Here is a 17,116-nt window from a genome sequence, read left to right as displayed (position 1 = left end):
AAGCCGGAAAGTCTTTATCCTCCTTTCAAATGACGTCCTCTAACAGCTTGAAAGTTATGTGCATTTATTTCCAGCAAATCAAGCTTGGAGAGTTGAAAGCATTAGCTGATTGAGAAGACAAACTGCAAGTCTTTACCATAAATAAAAAAAATGTACTTAATTTTATTAGCCCTTTCCTGCATTTAGCACCGTATGGCTATTTCTACAAGCTCTCAGGGTAAATTAATCTGAAACAAATAAGGTCTAAATGAAATATCATGAATTCGAATCTACCTTTTAGTCAAACTAATGCACATTCCTAATTCTTTACTTGCCGTATCGCCCTAAGCTTCAGGCTGATCAAACCGAGAGAGAAGTAATGAGGGTTTGCAGAATGATCGCACCATGAGCTGTTTTCTTTTAATAGACAACCGAAATTACTAACGTCATACGGCTCTTGAGCCGTCTCTCTCAGTAACATCCTTGTAGGGTGTGGTGTAATGGCTCGAATCTGACGCCTCTATTTATGTTACCAATTTTAGTGGAGCGGCATTAATAATTTACGAGAAAAAAAGAAGGTAGGAGCAACAGCAACCTATATCTTGGTAGTTATGTCAGGCAGCCATCTATCCATGAAAGCTTCTTATAAATCACGATTGCATCTCGGTCTCCACCTCATCTTCCCTTTGTCTTGTCTCGCTCCTTTAATAGCCTGTAATTGGTCCCCTATGGAACCTAAAAGAAGGGCAAAGATGCGTAACTCACCACCAGTGATTGCTTGGATTAAGGAGTGCAAGAAAGATTTAGTCAGGCATGTCCAAAAAAAAGTTCATGAATAATACATGCTACAAATCTATGGCTCTGATCGTGAATGGCAAATGGCCCGGGGCCGGAGGGAGACTGTATTTGTGTGAATACCGGAGCTGACCAGAACTGGATGAGCATAACTGATGTCTTGCCTTGATATTAGAATGACCTGGGTTGTGCATAGCACAGTGCATAGTTTTCTCCGAGGGTGCAGCTGAGAAAGTTTTGATGAGAAAAGAAATGTCATGAAATGTGAAATTTAATCGTGGGTAAAGCATTCATTTTTCTAAAAAAAAAAAAAAACAACACTGTCCAACTCTTGCGGACAAGGGTTCGAAGGCAGGCAGCTATTCAGCGTGCATCCAGTGCTTTCTTTAAAAAGTTTAAAGGTTACTGTGCATGTGTGCGTCTGTGTGAAACCGCACTTGTTAGTGGAACAGAATCTGTAGGAGATCTTTGAAAGATCTTTCTCCTTACATGATGGCTGGAAAGAAGTGCGACAAGAAAATTGATTTCGATGTCGCACATTGTATATTGCAGCCTTTGCAACATGTCTGTCTTTTGTTCTCAGGCTTATGTTAACCCCTAATGCCTCAACCTTTAAATCTGCCACTTTTCCCCGCCTTATTTCATTTCCAGAATGTCATATTTGCTTCCCCTATTCCCTCTCTACATAAATCTGAATCCCTTATCAGGATACCCGCAACAACCCGGACGACACATGGAATGGATACCGTTATTTTTATCTTATCTCTCTCACCGAGCATATTCTGTGTCTGCCTCCATCTCCTCTGACAGCAAAGCTGCTTGCATTAGCGCTGTATCTAGCTGCTGCACCGCCCTAACACCTTTCTCTGATAAGCCCCAACCCCCTTTCCCCGCATCCCCGGACCCATCCCAACCCCCCACACCCCCCGATCAGTGAAGAGGGAGTATTTTGCCACTGAGGAAACAGTTAGCCAATAATGCCGCAGTGATACATTTATCTTTACTGGGCGATATTTCCTATAATACCGTTAGTTTTTATTCCCTTTCTCAGCTTGGCCTATAGATCTGTTTCCGCACACCAGAGCAACTTCCTGCCTTGATTCTCTCTAAATAAAACGCTGGATTTAGCCGCAAAATTGCACTGAGACGAGCAGCAAATCTATCCAGTTGTTTATAGGCTCCATCGTGCCTGCACAGCGTGAGAGCAGCTCTCAGCTGGTGCTGAGATCTGAACGGGTGTGTTAAATCAAATGCCTCATTTGGTTTGAAACTTTTCGATGCTTTTTCGCAGTTCTGCTCGGTGGGAGTTTTGCTGTGAAAAGCGGGAATTTGAGGAAGTCTTATTGGCGGAGCTCTGATGCAGCACAAACTTTTTTTAATATTTTTGTATTGAATTTAAACAGGAAATTACTACAGGGCTGTTGGTAATGGAAAAGCACTCAGTTGCGCGTGGCTTTGGCAGTGACTTAAGCTTGTGTTGCCAATGCGACAGTGTGTGTTTATGTGTATCTGCATCTGTCAGCAGTGTTTGTGCTAACAAGTGTTTACTGTGTGCTTCCTGTGTCTTTATGCCACTTCCAGGGCGCAAATGTGAGCAGAGATACGCATTGGGGATACGTCCACATTGACAATCGATTTTAGACCTGGAAATATGATTTATCTCTGCATCAGTGGCGGCCGGTGACTTCTTTTTTCGAGGGCACTCGATGTGAAGTTTGTCACAACATGTATGTAGCCCGTCATGTGTGTGGTTCCTTTTTTCAAAATATGTGTTCTGTGCATCTAGAGATCCCGTGTGCATTACGTATCTTGTCAAAATAAGTGCCTGCTGCAGACGCTTCTAAAGGGTTTATGATAAAAGAGACCCTCACGCTTGCCAGATACTCGCATAATCTCATGCGTAATCAGAGTTTACTGTTAAATGATAATTCCGGTATTTAACACTTTGAGTCTCATTTCTGGTTTGTTTTGGATGAACTACATTGATGGACACTGAAATTTTGACTTTTTGACTCGTTTAAAAGCGTCTCTTGACTGCTTCAGAATGGAAGTCAATGACCATGCACAAACATGTCATTAAAACAACACTTAACGTTCATTTTCAAAACTGTGCTACTCACTGAGTGATGCGTAGTGTTCGTTGATGATTAAAAACAAGTTGTGTAGCGAAGTAAAGCTTCGGTCGTGTTTTATTTGGCATTTTGTAAAATTCCATTGACTTCTCTTGGAAGACTCATTGCTCGCTGATATATCACTCCGCCGCCGGGAAACAGAAAAGGGTCTGTTTACATGTGGTTGTAGTTTTTTCGCTCGGTTTCTCTCAGAAGAAATTTTCCCATATTTGATGGCTCAGTGACCAGCTTAAGGTTTGAAGTTGAGTTCGATTGTGACTGTCTATACGCTAGACACCGAGCGTACTTGTATGGCAAAGTGGTTGTCGCCATCAAGTGGTCAGGAGTGTGCTTACGCTTCAGACTCAAATATAGAGCGGGGAAGTATATACCCGGTTGTAAGGTATCTGAAAAAATTGTTCCACTATAGCAAATGACACGGATTGAAATCATACATTGTGCCAATATATTTGTTTTTAATCATCAACGAACACCACAAACCACTCGCTGAGTAGTACAGTTTTGAAAATGAACATTAAGTGTTGTTTTAATGACATGCTTGTGCATAGCCATTGACTTCCATTATTAAGCAGTCAATAGACGCTTCTAAATGAGTCAAAAAGTGAAGACACGACCCATTGTCAAAATTTCTGTGTCCATCACTGTAGTTCATCCAAAACAAACCAGAAATGAGACTCAAAGTGTTAAATACCGGAATTATCCTTTAAGGGAGTGTCTTGCGTGTATTGTTAGCTTGTTGTGAATGTTAGCGTCTCTTATCATAAACGGTTTTGACGCGTGTGCAGCAGGCACTTATTTTGACAAAACACGTGATGCACATGGTTCACATGACACATACACTTATTTTGAAAACGCAAGTAACACACATGACACTCCGAACACATATTTTAAATTAGCGCCCCTCGGATGAGCAGTCACGAGCCGCCACTGCTCTGCACTATAAATCACTAAAGTAAGCAAATTTTTGTGACATTGACCATAGTAACTCCTTACAAAAGACCAGATTCCCTTTCCAGATTTCTAAGATGCTCTATGAATCATTTTCAAATCATGCTGAGAAAACATGAATCATTGGAACCATGCCAGCTCGAGCACATTGCAAATGTAGGACATACCAAATACTAGAAAATGTTGTTATTTAGTCATTCAAATTGTTAATTTAGCTAATTTTACAAGAGCCCTCAGATTTGTACTGTTTATGTGCCCGTTTGCACAGGCTTTTGTGCGTTTGTTTGACAGTGCGAGCCCTGGGGGTGCTGGGAACTGTTGGTTACTGTGGTGAAGGTTGACGTGGGGCTCGGTTCCGGTCAGCAGGGCTGGTGGTGAAACGTTGTTATGTTGCCGAAGTCCACAGCGTCCATTCGCCTGGCCCGTCTGTCGGAGACTCCTCTGGCTGGGTTCGCGGCCGTGACGACGCTGACAGAATGACAGCGGGGGAGCGGAGGGGTGAATGTCAATGTGGGCGAGTGCTGGTTCCGCATGATCTGCAGCTCATACAAACACTCACTCAGACTCACACATATTTTCATATCAAGTTTAGGGTGTTTCAGTAGAGAGAACACATTTCTTGAGTTGAGATTCATTTTTATGCTTAAGGCCTCTGGCATATCTGAAGTCTTTAACCTTTTGGCAGACCATGGGTCTCTTGACAGATAAAGAAATTGGGACCAATGTTAAAAATGAAATTTAGTGTTACACTTTAGGTATATATTAAGGTAACACTTTATTTTGATAGTCCACTCTTTATTTTACTTACTGTAATGGGTTGTACACAACAAACGCGAAGTGTGAATTTGAATCATGTTCCTCGTTCAATATTGCTCTCAAGATTTAATGTTGGGTCAGTTGAATTTTTTCGTTTAAGGTGAATAGTGCATGTTTGACTTTGTAAACTACTTGCACAATTGGGTTTGGTGTGTACGCCCCAATTTGTCAGTGGTTTTCAAACTGAGGGTGGGGTGCCAGGGGTCCCCAGTTTTATGACATTTTATAAAAGTAATTTATCTTAAAGCTCACATAACACACGCTGTTTCTTTATTTCTGATGTTAATCTGCAGTACCTATAGACTAGTATTACATCCTTTATATCTCCGAAGACTCTTTAGTTTAATCAGATTTATAATAGAAGGATTAGCTTTACAGATTCTTTCCGATAACGTACGAAAAAAATTAAGAAGGAGGAGTTACTACCGCGGGAAGAGTGAATATGAGTCATGCAACGCTATACAGCAATGTTTAACTTATGATTCACTACATGTTAGACTCATTTATATAATATGCACGCGCCTATTTCCAACATAAGAAAGAGGTCTCAACTCATGACCCGGTTGAGACTTTTCAATGAAATCCAGTGCATCAAACACACACGCAAAACTCCGCTGCTACCCCTGATAAACAAACTATATCCATTGTTTCAATTAAAGGCTGGCTTTCTTCTCCTTACATCCAAAAACACACTTATTCTTTTGTGCCATTTTGAGTTTTGAAATGAAACAAAGCTGTGTTGCATTCTATGATGTTTTTAAGTTCTAGCGTCTCCCACTGATTGACGGGTGGGCGGGGTTTTCTGGGGGAATTGCACATAAATATAAGTGACACATATGGAAACCCCTGAAACGTCAGCTGGACCCGTAATCGAAAAAAGCTTTCAGAAACTTGTAGGAACCCTGGCGAAGTCCATTCGGCACAGAATTACTCTGTAACACGCCCAACTGCTTTTTTGACACTTTGCCATGTTTAGCATGAGGAAACAACTCTATAACTGTGTTAATAAGTCAGAATGCATGAAATACTATTGAACCACCCCTTTAAATTTATAGCTAAAAATATAGCTACCAACCAACAGCACTATGTTGTACATTTTTTTCATAAAAATCAGTTCAACTATAAATCATTAGTTAATGACAGACACCCTTGGGTCCTGTATTCGAAAGCGCATGTTGTGACAGTATGTACAGAATAAGATGAAGTACCTTCTCACCGACCAATAAAACAGTAGGTTCTATATAGTATGAATATGGGAGTATAAATAAATTTCATATGTTCTATATCTGCCGTGATGATACAACACATGACACATGTCATCATAATAAAAAGTGAGCTGTTAACTTGGATGCTGTTAAGAACTGTTAAACATTTTTTAAATATAAAAACACATCCACTTCTTTTTCTTCAATGAGTGACTCCTCTCCTGGAAGCTCATGGGATAGTAAAGTGTCCATCGAATGTACACTTTGAAATTTTTACGGAAGTAGGTCATCCGGCTACTTTTTGCCAACAGTTTTTCAACTACTACTATGAATTCGGACATACTACTTGCCTCGCCTACTGCAAGTACTATATAGTAGGGAAGTTTCGGGCACAGTGGCAGTTAGATGGATGTTACTCTATCTTGGCTGTCTTTTTATTTGCCTGTCATTTTTTGTATTTACTGTAAAGCTATTTCAGTACAATGCAAAGTTGTAAAAGCACTACAGAAACAAATCTGATTTTTTTTGGGGGGGGGGACATATCATGAAAATCTGACTTTTTATATTTTTAAGTTCTATAATTGGGTCCCCAGTGCTTCTATCAACCTATTAAATGTGAAAAAGAACAACCCAGTAACTTAGTTTTGGTAAACCAGTCTCTGCAAGCATGTGAAAAAATAGGTCATTGAAATTTAGCTCCCCCTGTGATGTCAGAACGGGATAATACCGCCCCTTTAATCTGCACTATCCAACCACTGTCACTGCCATTTAGTGCAGAGATCAGCTCATTTGCATTTTAAAGGACACACCCAAAGTGATTTTAGCATGCTATAATAAATTATCTGTATGGTATTTTGAGCTAAAACTTCACATACGTACTCTGGAGACACCAAAGATTTATTTTTCATCTTAAAAAGTCTTGTGAAATGTCCCCTTTAAATTAATGAAAGATACTTTGTTGGCACTGTTTAAGACAAATATATCCAGGATTTCAAATGGAAGTTGAATACAAATTGCATACGTTAAAAATTCAGTTCAGATCAAATGTATTTCTGTAAAGCCTTTCACAATTTTGCATCATTTGTTTCAAAGCAGCAGTGAAAACAGAGAAACACAGGCAAGTAAAACAGGCAGCTTGATGTCTGTCAAACTGTGTTCATGAATATAAATGCATTACTATGGAAATGGAAACAAAATCTCACAGGGTTATATTACACAGTAATGCATGAAGATTTTAGTGTTGAGCTTTGCCAAGCAGAACTGCAAGTATTATTATGAAATGACAAGAGGTTGTGGGAGCATGGCTCAATCTGTTGGTGTGGCCTAGTTAGCCTGTCATATGATTGCCTGCAGGTGTGAGAATAGATGCAATGAATCAGGTGTGCATATCAGTTTGCGCCCAGGGCACCAAATACCAAGTGTATTTGGAACAGAAGGCAGCTTTCTGGCTTTGCGTGAAAGTTTTATTTGTAGAAAGATATAATTTTTGTTGAGCAAATTCAACAAAATTTTTGTCCGTTGAATTGCATGCACATGATTGTGGGATATTTGTAAGGTAGACAGTATTTTAGTTAGATTACACATTTTCTCTATATGTATGTTAAATGTGTTGCTATTGTGGAATGACAATAAAGCTCACTTGACCTTAAACTTTTTCTGTAAAAAATCCAACCCAAACGGGCCATTTCAGTAAACAGGATGTTAAAAAAGCATTGGATGTAAACTTCACTCTAAAAACCGTTGGGTTATTTGTTTTACCCAATAGGTGGGTTAAACGTATTGGGTTGTTCTGTTGGGTTATTCCTAGCTTGTATTGGGTTATTTCCATAACAACCCAGAGAGTTGGGTTAAAATCGGGCTCACGTCACGCATTTTGAATTTCAACGGTTGACCGGTGCCACTGCTGAGTGCGGACAGACACGAGAGGTACGTTTTAAAATATATATCTCTGTGTAATGTTTTATTTTGCTACAAAGTGTCTTTAAGCTCTAACACGCAGTAAACTATCAGTCACGTTTAAATAAGTGTACAAAAACGCTGTTGTCTAGTTTTTGTCCGTTACACCTGTTCCATTCATTAACTGTTATCGATGCCAAACGCGTTTTTAAGCCATCATAAACGTAGAGAGACATCGCAATTTATTTTAATACTAAACAGCACCAACAGCATGAGCCCTTACGAAAATGAATCATTTCTTTTTTTAGTAGTACAACGTTAGTTTCATGGCGTATTGATTGTCATATTGCTTTAACCATGCTTTCTGTAACAGACAATGTTGTTTTGTTTAAAGTGTAGTAAAAACCGTTTTTTAACTTTTGTAAGGGATGCAACCGGCTGTTTTTTGCTCCAAATATTTTTTTAGCCGGTCTGTGTAATAGACACAGAGCTGTAATATAAATGTGATTCTGAATGTAAATGTCTTAAGAAATGACTCGATGGCATTTTATTGTCGTCTTACTTCAGTATAATCCCTGATAAAGCGCTGCACGTCTACTACTGTATACTGTAACCCCGGTAACGGTTGAATTTGCAATTCAGCGCCATCTACTGTCAAAGTAGAGTATTTATTCAGCGTGCCAGATGTGTTTGCTTTGAGATTTAATTAATTATTATTTTCTTTAAATGTAGACATTCTTGGAGATGTTGCATTAAAAACCTTACAAAATGGCCAGCAAGATGGTTCAGCCTTCCTACAGTACCAAGAGGCAAAGCAAACATTTATTAATTTGCAACCTGTAAGTATCATTTATGACACTTGTTTTTTTTATCCTGTTTATGTGTGCATATTTACATTGTGAAAATTCTGTCTTCAGGTCAGAAAACAAACATAATTCAGTATTTGGAGGAGGAGGTATGACGAAGACCCCATGTCCTCCTATGGGATGAATTCGACTAATCACAAGCCTTTGTTATCGTGGGGAGGCATGGCCCTGGAGCAAGACCAGCAGTTGACATGTGCTTTAATATTTTTTTTACATTTTATACAGAGTATCCCAAGCCTTTCACTACTGTTAAGTAGTTTCTGTAACACACAATACATTTTGTACCATGTGATGTTTCATGAACACACTGTCACCTGCTTATTAAAGGGACAGTTCCCCCAAAAATGAAAATTGTCATAATTTTCTTCCTCTCCTGTCGTTACAAACCTGTACACATTTTTTTGTTCTGATGACCACAAAGGAAGATATTTTGAGTAATGTTTGAAACCAAACAGATCATGAGCCCCATTGACTGTCATAGTAGGAAAAAAGAATACTATGAAAATGAATGGGGCTCATGATCGGTTTTATTTTTTAAACATTCTTTGAAATATACCTTTGTGGTTATCAAAGTAAAGACTTATATACAGGTTTATAACAACATGAGAGGGAGAAAATGATGACAAAATGTGCGAACTATGCTTTTAAGCAGTTTTTACTTGGATAAGATGGAGTATTTGTTCTGTTCTTTTATGTTTTTGTATATTTATGTATGTATATATGTATGTATGTGTGTATGTATTTATGCTTCTATACATGTATGTATTTATACATTTAAATTCAGGTGCAAATGACTAAATGAAAATAAAGCATTATAAATGTATTTGTAAGTTTTGTATTATTTATTTATAAAGCAAATAATAGTAATAAATAATAATAATAATAATAATAATAATAATGGGGTTAAAACAGCATTGCAAAAATAACCCAACAAATTGGTTATTTCATAACCCAACTAATTGGGTAAAACTTTCTACCCAATGCATTGGGTTAAAATAACCCAACAATGGGTCGGTGCTATAGTAACCCACCATTGGGTTATTTATTGGGTTATTTTTAACCCAACTGTTTTTAGTGAGTGCTTTTATCACTTAAGGCAATCATATCACATTAAGGTTTTGACACAGCCTGCTGTTTGTCACTGTGCGTGTCATTGAGCATAAACACCACACATGCAGATATTAATTCTCTACTGAAGAATTTTTTCTATTTAATGTTCACTCATTCACATACAGCCTGTTGCCACATGGGTCAATTAATGTGTCATGCACACACACCTGCAGGCCGAATACATGCATATAATCACACTTTCCAGAACTGTGATGTCAGGATGTAGGGCATCTCTTGGAGCACGAGTGTACTGTATCTGTGAAATCAGCCTCTCTCTCTCTCTCTCTCTCTCTCTCTCTCTCTCTCTCTCTCTCTCTCTCATCTCTTAATCTCTTTTCTCCCTCACTTTTACCTAGTCTGCTTTTGGAGGCTGAGTAAGCTATTAAAAGCCTTTTATTGACAAGTTTTTTCATTTTTGCATACTGATGTACAGTAACAGCATGAACTCTATATGCATATAACATAACTTACATTTTGGCACACGCTTTTTTTGGCTCATCCTACATAATCTGAAATAATTCACTCTATATGGATGCTTAATATATTACACTTATATAAGCAATAAATGAAAAAAAGCCTATTGTAGTCTCATGCTGTGTTGTTGGATGCTGTGAGTGAAGTGTTAACATCTTGATTAATCATAATGCAAGTGCAATTTACATGCACAAAGGAAGAAGACCAGCTGTTCTCGCGCCTGTCTTGAAATGCTAACTGTTCTGAGCTTTGAAAGAAGCTGCTCTGAATTTGAATGTGGTAATATAAACTCCTCTAGTGTATTTTGTGAGAGGTCGGAAAGGGTTGTTCAAATATTCACTCTTTACTATCGCTTCTGTAATAGTAGGTTTTTATTGTCATTATAAAGTGAAATGTGTAATTTTCGTGTGCCAATATCATTGGTAAATGGAATTCTTAAAAATATTCACTTCCACAATCTTCCATTGGTCAGGCATAACGATAGCTCTGCCCCAAACTCCCACTATGGTTGAGGATGTGCTGCTGTGTTGGGCTGATCATGATTCTCAAACAATGTAATGTTCTCACAGCACCACTATTACACACAGTGTTCAAACTGTTTCAGGGAGAATAACCTGTTAATGTCTATTATACTTAAATAATGTCTTAGGGCCCTATTTTAATGAGTTTAAACAGGCGTATCCAGATCTACTTTTGCTAATTTAACAACGGGAAAATGGTTTGTGCGCCAAGCGCAAAGTTGTTCCTATTTTCGTAATGAGTAATGGGTGTGTTTTGCGTGTAACGTGCAATAAACCAAAGTCTCAGCTCTCATTCCCTTTAAAAGCCATGTTGTGCTCACGCCATAACGATTCCCTATATAGATGGCAGAATTTGTAAACTGAAAAACTAAGCGGAGGAAGAAGACCACCATTTTAAAGGAATAGTCTACCCTTTTGCCATATTAAACTGTTATTACCTCAACTTAGACAAATTAATACATATCTATCTTTTTTTCGATGCGTGCACTGTACAGCGCATCGTGAATGTGTTAGCATTTAGCCTAGACCCATTTATTCCTATGGTACCAAACAGGGAAGCCACCAAACACTTCCGTGTTTTCCCTTTTTAAAGACTGTTACATGAGGAGTCTGGTGCCACAAAATAAAACTTTGTTTGGTACCGGAATGAATGGGGCAAGGCTAAATGCTAACACATTCACAACGCGCTGTACAGTGCACGCATTGAAAAAAGATAGGTATGTATTAATTTCTCTAGGTTGAGGTAATAACATAGTTTAATATGGCAAAAGGGTAGACTATTCCTTTAAGATTGATGTAAAAAAATTGCATTGTTTTTATTTGTATTGAAAATTTCATTTTTTTGTATTAAAACCTTTAAATGTCGTTTTCTTTCAGTCATGGAAGTACAATTAGCAGGCTTTTAATTGCTGTAAATGTATGGACCGCCTACATGATTAATGATCTCAAAGAATAATTTACAAATATGCAAGAAAAGGTTTATTAAAAATACTTTATTTGTACTCACTAAAAACAGTTGGGTTAAAAATAACCCAATAAATAACCCAATGGTGGGTTACTATAGCACCAACCCATTGTTGGGTTATTTTAACCCAATGCATTGGGTAGAAAGTTTTACCCAATTAGTTGGGTTATGAAATAACCAATTTGTTGGGTTATTTTTGCAATGCTGTTTTAACCCCATTATTATTATTATTATTATTATTATAATTTTTACTATTATTTGCTTTATAAATAAATAATACAAAACTTACAAATACATTTATAATGCTTTATTTTCATTTAGTCATTTGCACCTGCATTTAAATGTATAAATACAGACATGTATAGAAGCATAAATACATACACACATACATAAATATATACATACACACTCTAAAAAAACAAACGGTGCTATATAGCACCAAAACAATTGCTTTGGATCGTAACGATAGAAGAACCATTTTAGTGCCATATAGCACCGGTGAAGAACCAGTGAAGCACCAGTGAAGCACCAGTGAAGCACCAGTGTAGAACCATATAGGGGCCATATAGCACCACATATGGTTCTACATAGCACTATATGGTTCTACACAGGTGCTTCACTGGTGCTTCACTGGTGCTTCACTGGTTCTTCACCGGTGCTATATGGCACTAAAAATGGTTCTTCTATCGTTACGATCCAAAGCAACTGTTTTGGTGCTATATAGCAGTGGTTCTTAACGTTATTCCTGGAGGCCCACTGCCCTGCACATTTTGTATGTCTCTTTTGCCTGACAGACTCAGTTCAGTTCATGGAGATCTCTTCTAATGAGCTGATGATTTGAATCAGGTGTGTTAAATAAGGGAGACATACAAAATGTGCAGGGCAGTGGGCCTCCAGGAATAACGTTAAGAACCACTGCTATATAGCACCGTTTGTTTTTTAGAGTGCATAAATAAACAAAAACATAAGAACAAAACAAATCTACTCAATCTTATCCAACTACAACCTGCTTAAAAGCATAGTTCACACATTTTGTCATAATTTTCTCCCTCTCATGTTGTTATAAACCTGTATATAAGCCTTTACTTTGATAACCACAAAGGTATATTTCAAAGAATGTTTGAAATCAAACCGATCATGAGCCCCATTCATTTTCATAGTATTCTTTTTTCCTACTATGACAGTCAATGGGGCTCATGATCTGTTTGGTTTAAACATTACTCAAAATATCTTCCTTTGTGGTCATCAGAACAAAAAAATGTGTACAGGTTTGTAACGACAGGAGAGGAAGAAAATTATGACAATTTTCATTTTTGGGGGAACTGTCCCTTTAAGCAGGTGATAGTGTGTTCAGGAAACATCACATGGTACAAAATGTATTGTGTGTTACAGAAACTACTTAACAGTAGTGAAAGGCTTGGGATACTCTGTATAAAATGTAAAAAAAATAATTAAAGCATGTGTCAACTGCTGGTCTTGCTCCTGGGCCATGCATGCCTCCCCACGATAACAAAGGCTTGTGATTAGTCGAATTCATCCCATAGGAGGACATGGGGTCTTCGTCATACCTCCTCCTCCAAATACTGAATTATGTTTGTTTTCTGACCTGAAGACAGAATTTTCACAATGTAAATATGCACACATAAACAGGATAAAAAAACTAAGTGTCATAAATGATACTTACAGGTTGCAAATTAATAAATGTTTGCTTTGCCTCTTGGTACTGTAGGAAGGCTGAATTATCTTGCTGGCCATTTTGTAACGTTTTTAATGCAACATCTCCAAGAATGTCTACATTTAAAGAAAATAATAATTAATTAAATCTCAAAGCAAACACATCTGGCACGCTGAATAAATACTCTACTTTGACAGTAGATGGCGCTGAATTGCAAATTCAACCGTTACCGGGGTTACAGTAAACAGTACGTGCAGGATTAAACAGCGCTTTATCAGGGATTATACTGAAGTAAAACGACAATAAAATGCCATCGAGTCATTTCTTAAGACATTTACATTCAGAATCACATTTATATTACAGCTCTGTGTCTATAACACAGACCGCCAAAATAAAATATTTGGAGCAAAAAGCAGCCGGTTGCATCCCTTACAAAAGTTAAAAAACGGTTTTTACTACACTTTAAACCAAAAAACATTGTCTGTTACAGAAAGCATGGTTAAAGCAATATGACAATCAATACGCCATGAAACTAACGTTATACTACTAAAAGAAGAAATGATTCATTTTTGTAAGGGTCCATGCTGTTGGTGCTGTTTAGTATTAAAATAAATTGCGATGTCTCTCTACGTTTATGATGGCTTAAAAACGCGTTTGGCATCGGTAACAGTTAAAGTGCGTTTTGCAGGTAAAATTTTTCCACGAATTTGGGCAATTTGCTTGTTGATAATAAACATTTAAATTGTTATCCATTGTATTTTATGTTGTTGGTTATCATAAAACGGAATAAAAAACGAAAAAGTACAGCGGTTTGCAAGGATTCTCCTTTCCCCCTCAACGCACTGCATGACGTCACGTTGGGGAGAGAATTTGCCTTAAGAGCATTGAGAGTGACTAGAGAGATGAGTAAAGTACAATATTCAGATTATATCAATGCAAATTATAGATAAATACATAGATATAGATAGACTAGATAGATAGACTAGATAGACAGAACGACAGATAGATAGATAGACAGACAGATAGATAGATAGACAGACAGACAGACAGACAGATAGATGGGCTAGTATAGAGAAATAGGCAGAAAGCCAGATAGCCTTAGCATAACTTCGTGTAGAAAGTAAACAAACAATTAACATACTCGTGCATGCTGGTTTGAGGGGGACCATAATCCTGCTGAAATGGGTGTATGCGATCTTCAGCACAAACGAATTCAGGCAGCATGACTCAAATCCTGGAAGCTGAGTGAGGCGTCACGTCGTCACATCTGGTCGCGGGGTAAGAGCCTCGAACACCGATCAAAACGCACACATTTCCCTACAGCCAGTAGCGGAGTTTCAGTCGGGAGAGTCGGGACTTTCCCGGTTGGCCGGTCTGATAATAGTTATACATTGTGAGTTATATTAGCAACACCGTCTGTCGGTCTGATGTGCGGCCGGTTCCCGCAGCCCGCTGGTCAAACTATGCAGCCTCTCTGCTCAACAAATATAAAAGTGCTCAAACCCGTTCGGCCGGTCCAATCATGTCCAGGATTTATAAAAATACGGGGATCAGTGATTGGTTTCTAGCCTGTCATCCTTTGATGTAAAAAGCCGCCGAACGCCTGTTTATTGCAGTATGCGGTTGGATTCAAGCCCGCTGCAGCTGCTGACCGCTGCTTCTGTGTATAAAATGATCGTGTGATTCGTTATGATCGCATAAACAATATAACAAAACTTCCTTTTATTTCACATAAAAATATATTTTAGATATTATATGATAGACTAGTAAGTGTGGATTAAGGATGTTTAAAACTCTCTAGCCTGGTGGTCAGGACATGAATGGATTGAATTAGCAGATTTGCAAAGTTTTATTTATCTCCACATATATCATAAATAATAATTAGCAGCGTAACTTTGCAGTATACCACATTATATATTTCCTATTATGTATATATGATTTCCATATAATAAACGTAAGTATTAATAAAACGGCAATAAATGTCTCATCTATTTCTATAGCTCTGGCTGAGGCTTTCATCTACTTCTACCCAATGTGACGTCATCGCCGAATTGCTTAAAAAAAACCGTTAATACCAAAAACATTAAAAAAAGGGTCTTTAAGACCTTTTTTGAGACATTTTAAAAATGATATACATATCTTGAGTGATTTATGTACCCATTAATCAACAGTGGTGGTTAACCTGCAACACGCCCTTTAATCAATGGAACAGGTGTAACGGACAAAAACTAGACAGCAGCGTTTTTGTATACTTATTTAAACGTGACTGATAGTTTACTGTGTTTTAGAGCTTAAAGACACTTTGTAGCAAAATAAAACATTACACAGAGATATATATTTTAAAACGTACCTCTCGTGTCTGTCCGCACTCAGCAGTGGCACCGGTCAACCGTTGAAATTCAAAATGCATGACGTGAGCCCGATTTTAACCCAACTATCTGGGTTGTTATGGAAATAACCCAATACAAGCTAGGAATAACCCAACAGAACAACCCAATATGTTTAACCCACCTATTGGGTAAAACAAATAACCCAACGGTTTTTAGAGTGATAACAAACAGGAGATAAAGGCCACAAATAGCCTTAAATAGCCTGTGCATACAGTAGTATTATATTTTATAAATTGAGATTTTTTCCAAACATATTTTACAACAGGAATGTTACAAACTGATGTGACGTAATGTGATGCTGACGTTTTATTGACCCACACATTGCACATTTGCACACATTCGCTGGTCAAAAGCCTGGTGTAACTGCATTTGACTTGAATGATCCTCATCATCAGCTGATAGAATATATTTGTAAGAAATTTCTTCTTTGATTTATGATCTGCTGAAACAATAATTCATTACCATTTAATCATATTACATGGTCACACAGTATGGTTAATATTTACAATGTTAATATGCATACTTGCTCACTAGATATTTTTTATGTAGGATTACTCCCCGCTTTTTACATGTACAGTATAAACATGGTAAAACATGTTTTACTACAGTAATGTTGTAGTTACTAAAATCATCACAGAATCATCAGGTTTCTGTGCTTTATATTTTATCCTGCAGAATCTAACGTGTGTATTAAGGTGTGTTTGTGTAATGTGTGTATTAATATATGTATATAAAGTCATTTGTTTTAGAGAAGCCCTGTTACCCTGAAATCTATATATTATCTATATAACTGGCATTAATAGAGGGTTTTCACGACGCGTCATCAGAGCGGTAGTCGCCATGTTGGAGGCACTCCGCATTACAACAGAGCACAGGCACTGATGTATATCCTGAACGTCGTCAAGGAAAATGGCTAATTATTGCCGTGTTTGAGATTGTACCAATAGGACAGTTTGAGAAAAACGTTTGGAATATTATCGACTTCTAAAAGTTATTAAAAACCAGGGAAAGGGATGCAAAAAAATAATAAGAGGAGGCGCTTGTGGTTGGCAAAGCTCAAGAAAAAGAGTAGTATTGTATTAGATATATGATTAAAGTACATAAAGTATAAAACAAGTATGCTTCTACTTGTTGTGCCTTATTTAAAGAGTATTTAATATGTACTTTTACTGTTTGCACAAAATGTACTTAAACACAACTAAAATTTGCGCTGCAATGCCTTAGTGCCAGTGTGCTTAATTGCTCATTTTCTATTGTAATGAAAATAATATTTTTAATAGTAAATGGTAAAAACAATGCTTTTATTGTTTTACTGTGTCCTTATTTTACTGTAAAGAACTTTGGT

General features: G+C 37.5%; 1 protein-coding gene and 1 long non-coding RNA gene across 2 annotated transcripts in view; both read left to right on the top strand.

Moving 5' to 3' along the window:
• The window catches only part of luzp2 (leucine zipper protein 2), a 137,886-nt gene that overhangs the window by 19,475 nt on the left and 101,295 nt on the right, over positions 1-17,116 (top strand). The gene's annotated exons all lie outside the window — the stretch shown is intronic.
• Positions 7,612-9,416, top strand: LOC141282540 (uncharacterized). The gene is made up of 3 exons (XR_012337274.1): positions 7,612-7,801; positions 8,504-8,610; positions 8,689-9,416. It is a non-coding gene; the product is annotated as an uncharacterized lncRNA (long non-coding RNA).

This window comes from Paramisgurnus dabryanus, chromosome 9 (assembly GCF_030506205.2).
Source record: "Paramisgurnus dabryanus chromosome 9, PD_genome_1.1, whole genome shotgun sequence".
Classification (NCBI taxonomy): domain Eukaryota; kingdom Metazoa; phylum Chordata; class Actinopteri; order Cypriniformes; family Cobitidae; genus Paramisgurnus; species Paramisgurnus dabryanus.
This window is presented reverse-complemented; position numbering and strand designations above follow the sequence as displayed.